General features: G+C 50.6%; 1 long non-coding RNA gene across 1 annotated transcript; it reads right to left on the bottom strand.

Annotated features, from left to right (window-relative positions):
* Positions 1–3620: 3620 nt before the first annotated feature.
* Gm46942 lies at positions 3621–4117 on the bottom strand. Its single transcript, XR_001785047.1, has 2 exons — positions 4014–4117; positions 3621–3861 (listed from the first exon to the last, which is right to left on the bottom strand). It is a non-coding gene; the product is annotated as a predicted gene, 46942 (long non-coding RNA).
* Between the last annotated feature and the right edge of the window lie 1028 nt (positions 4118–5145).

The raw sequence follows: 5145 nt of genomic DNA, 5'->3' as shown, positions 1-5145 counted from the left end.
AGATGGATAGAAGGAAGGATGGATAGATACTGGGATAGATGGATAGATAAATGGATGGATGCATGGGTGGGTAATGAAGACAGACAGACAGATGATGGATAGATGGTGGCCATATAGACAAATGGATGAGGAGATGGATGGATGGATGGAAGGATGGATAGATAATGGATGGATGAATAGATGGATAGCGATCTTCCCTCTCACCTTTGGGTTAGTTTACTCTCTTGTTGCCTCTGCTGACTCCTTCAGCGACATCAGGACCAGCCTTTCCAGGCTTCCATCGTTTACTGAGGACCAGAGGATCTCCAGGAGCCCTCCAGGTTTCCAATACCACATTGGACTGCTGAGGCTCCCAGCCTCGGTGACAGGGCCCTTATCAGGTTCTTGGTCCTCGGGTGTGAATCAGCTGTTGTCATTTTGAAGTAAGCTGATTTAATACGTTACCTTCATGGGTTATATCGATCCTATCAAGTCTGTTCCTCTAGAGATCCCTGACTGACCCAAAGATCTGAGTTCCAAACGTCAGATCAAAAACCCACATCAGAAGGGAGCCACTCCCGTAAGTCCCTGGTGTCTGATGGTGACCATCGACCCCCAGTATTCCTTGGTGACAGCCACACCACTGTCTCCCCATTAATCGCTTCTCCCGAGTGTCTGCATGCTAGCACTGTTTGTCCTTCTCAGGACAGCCACGGAGGAACTTAGGAATGTAGCACAAGCCCAAAACAGCTGGAGTCACTTGGAGATTGACAGCTGGTCCATGGACACTGGCTTTTAATTCTATACTGTTTCTAACACTGTAGAATTGTAACACTGTTTCCTGATCCAGGAAGGCAGGGGCTGGAAAGATTTCTCTCTGCCCATAGGAGGCAGAGAGAAGTGGTTAAGATCAGAAGAAAGTAAAAGCTACAACAGGAGATGGGGAGATGGAGACCAGAGAGGAACTGTGAGCAGGAAGTGAACTTACAGTGTAAATAAACTGGAAGCAGGAACTCTGAGAGTGTGCTCAGGTGGGTTCCAAAATCTGCAAAGAGGAGGGAAAAATCCAAAGGGGCGTCTGTGGTGACCTCGGCATGAGGTTATGGAGGGGAGACAGCAGAGACGCCTGATCTGAGGAGGGCCACACAGAGGAAGGGGAACCTGAGGAGGGAAGGGTGTCCCAGCAGAAGGATTACTAGTGCCTGAGCCAGGCGCCAAACCCAGGCTGTCCTGGGGGCTGTGAGCACAAGGGAAGGGTATTGTCTCATGACTCCCTCTAAGAAGAAGGGACACAGGTAGCAGGAACCAAAAGCCTATTGGTACAGAATACCAGCTCAACTCTTCCTTATAGCAAGGAAACCAGGTGCTTCAAGTCCACCTTGTGTTTGTTTGTTTGTTTGTTTGTTTGTTTGTTTGTTTGAGACAGGGTTTCACTATGTAGCCCTGCCTGTCCTAGAACTACCTTTGTAGTAGACCAGGCTGTCCTCGAACGCACAGAGATCCGCCTGCCACTGCCTTCCGAGTGCCTGGACTAAAGGCTTGCGCCACCATCTTTCTTTTATGACATTTCTTTTTTATTGGTGTGTGTATGTGTGTGTGTCCCACAGGTGTGTAGTAGCGGAGGAGGTTGTGAGCCATCCAGTGTGGGTCTTAAGAATCAACCTCAATTGGGGTCCACTGCAAGAACTGGAAGCGCTCCTAACTCTGAGCTGTCTCTCTTCAAGTTCTCCCAACCCCACCAAGTCCGCTTCTCTGTTCTCACTTTGCATGGGTCCTGGGGCGCTGGTTTCTTCATAGTGATCTGTGGTGAGCCTTCCCTGTGTGTTATGGGACTTTCAAAATCACTCACTAGTTAGCAGAAACACCGGTAAAAATACCCTCAGGCACCCTGCTGGGGTGGGGAGGGCTGTGCAGAATCTCATTTGAGAGTCACTGGTGTTGAGTTTAATGTGCCTCCCCTTACTCCTGGTGGTACTGAAGTCCAGAGCTTCACACATGTTCAGCAAGCCCTCTACCACTGGGCTCTGTACTCAGCCTCTAAAACAAGGACTGTCCCTCGTAATACAGTTCTGAGGCCCTCAGGAAGGAACAGGTTTGGTGGCAGCCGGGGTGGGTGTCTGTGCTACGATAACCAGAAGCCTCTCCTCATTTGCATGTGCGTTGGCTTCATCTTCAGGTCAATTTCCCCCTCTGTGAGATGAAGAGTGCAGCCCGCAGAACCAAGCTCCAATTATTACCTCTTGGAAATCTAACTGTTAGATGTCTTCCCCCGTCCGCCTGGAGTTCCTGACGTTGGCTTCACTGTGTCAGCCGGAATCCCACGGATATCCCATCTCACGCTGCTCAGGGCTGTGGAAGACTGTGACCACACACGGGCTTCCCGCGCTTGCCTCTAGGGTTAGAGAGTAAAAGGATGGGAAGATCTCCTGCAAGGTGGGGAGGGAAGAGTTGGGCTGTGGTCACATGACAGAGAGGCAAAGTAGGCTTGTTTACCAAGAATGAGGTTATGTAGTGTCCAGTGTCTGGTAGGTGTTGTTCACTTCCCCCAGACAAGCCCGTTTGAGACTCAGAACGTGGTCCAGTTAGCAGAGTGCTTACTTACCAGAGACAAAGCCCTGGGTCCTATCCATAACCCAAGCCTGTTATCCTAGCACTCAGACCCAGAGAGTTGCACATCAAGGCCAGCATTGTGCTCCTACTGTGTGAAAGCCCCTTGCCCAGAATCCTTCTGTAGTCCCAGAGGACCAGAACTCATGTCTCTGGCTGGAACAGGTCCCCCAGGGCTCAGCATTCTGTTCCAGTCCTTTTACTTCAAGCCCTGTCAGCAACTTCTTTATTTCCACAAACTGTACCATTAAACCCATGGCTTCTGGAGCTCCCTGCTGGCCTCGGCTCCCAAGCCCTTTCCCTAGTGAGAAATTCCAGAAACCCAAGTCCGTGGGGCAGTATTTCCCAGTGCCATCTTGTTTCAGAATGGCAAAAAGAAGCAAACACACATCCACCCACCAAACTGAACATGGCTCTGTCCTTGAGCAGCCAATGCCCCCTACACCGGGCAGGATCCTTGCAGAAAGTGCTTGCAGGACTCCTTGGGCACAAGCTGCAAAGTGGGGGTTGAGACAGACAGCCTTTTTGGGTTCGTCAATCAGCAGCTATAAGGGATGCGTGGGACGGTGCTAAAATCATTTGTTCCTTTTCTTTCTCAGAACAGCAGTATCGCGGCGGCTCGGAGGGCAGCTGTCTGGAAGCCATCATTCGGGAAGCCTTTTGCAGGCGCCTAGGTGCCCCAGGATTCCTCTCCCATCTCATTCCCTCTCTGTCTGAAGTTGGGGGGTGGTGAGAAAACTGGGCCAATGGGTGGACAAAGCGACCTCTAAGTGGTCCCCACTAATATCAGCCAAATTCACCCTGGTGGATATCCCCAGGCTGCCGGGGCAGCAGCCTGAGGGAGGCCACACCCTGGGAAGCCCATGGGAAAGACACTCAACACCCCCCTCCCCCTCCCCTCCCCGAGGAAGAGGAGAACAAGGATGAGGAGGATGAGGAAGAGGACGAGGAGCCCTCCTTTTCTAGAATCTTCTGTTTTGAGCAAAACCTAGCCAAGAGCGGCTTTCATCCCGGCCTGGAGCAGACAGGTTGAGGCAGGTTTTAAAAAGCACTTTATGAGGTTTTTCAAAGGTACCCATGGGGAAGGAAGTGAATGGAGTTGAGGGGGGGACTGGGGGGGTGATGCTGGAGGAACGGCATCTTTATTTCTAGCCCCGCTCGAGCGACTTCTTGACAGTTAGCTCTCTGGTTTTGCTGAGTCAGAAGAACCCCTCAGCTGCTTGCCGGAAACACAGCTGTTAGGCGAAAATAACCACAGAAGCAGGCAGTGCATACCTTCCAGAAAAGAGGGCAGAAAACCGCAAAACAAAAGAGAAAAAAGATACACGGTAACAAAGGAGACACGGTGGAACACACCAACCCACCCACCCACCCACACACCCACCCCTCAGAACCTATGAATAAGACCTTATTTAATAGGACCATACTTGGAAAAATTAAATCTTGGTTGATCCTCCTGGATTCCCTGGTGGAGCGAGGTGGACCCAGTGGCAAGTGTCCCTTTATGGAACTGAGGTGGAGGACAGACACTTAGACTATAGGGAAGATGGAGGGGAAATATCAGCTATCTTGACGCATCCAAGAGTTGTCAACTTCAAAGACCCCTTTCTGTGCTACAGGAAACTAGTAGAGCTCAAACCTCAAGCCCTAGATCCTGACCCCGCCTCCCTCTTTCTCACCCCCCCCTTGAAGGCAGCCATAAGCACTCTTTCTCATCTGCATGGTGGCAGCGGTAACATAATTTTTATCATTTTTATTTTTTATTTATTTTTTGCTGAAATTCTCTTTCCTCTGATGGCAATCATTACTGGTTTGGGGGCGGGGGGGGGGGGCAATGGAGCCCAAGTCCTACCTGGAAATTTGTCTTCACCACAGGCAGCTGAGTCTCAGAGAACCCGGCTGTGGGTTTTCATCTATCTCAGGGCCGCCCTTCACTTGCTGTGTGGCCAAGTATAAGATGACCTCTCTGTTTCCTGTCTGTACACTGGGGAACACAGAGAGAGTTCCAGTAGAGTTCCTGTCTCACATGCACGGAGGGTCTGGGTTTTGTCTCCAGCAGGGGAGGCAGGGGACACAGAAGTTCAAGGTCATCCTTGGCTACACTGTGAGTTTGGGGCCAGCCTGGGCTACATGAGACCATGCACAAATAAATAATAAGCAAATAAGTAGTCTTCCTTATACAGTAGCAAAGATGAAGGGAGTTGTGTGTTCCAAGCCGCATTTGGAGGTAGCTTGCTCGACAGCTCTCACTATGCTGTGCTTTGCTGGGTGGAAGGGGGTGGGGGTAGTAAACTCCTATGGTTTTGGCTGTCCAGTGTCTGTGATGGCATCTTATACTGGGAGACCATCTCTCTTCAACTTTCTTATTTGTGGGGTAGTTTGTGATCCAGAACCAGGCTAGACAGAGTCAGGACTTCCTGATTCAGGGATGGGTGTGTGGTCTAGACTGAATGAGTTGAGCAGAGTGACTAAGGTGTCTAAACCATCAGGTGAAAGGCAACTGGATTGCTCTGGGCTCTGCCATGAGGTGGGCAGAATCTAGCAGAAGGATGTTAAATG

Source organism: Mus musculus, chromosome 5 (assembly GCF_000001635.26).
Source record: "Mus musculus strain C57BL/6J chromosome 5, GRCm38.p6 C57BL/6J".
Classification (NCBI taxonomy): domain Eukaryota; kingdom Metazoa; phylum Chordata; class Mammalia; order Rodentia; family Muridae; genus Mus; species Mus musculus.
Note: the sequence above shows the minus strand (reverse complement) of the source record. Positions and strands in the feature narration are given on the sequence as shown.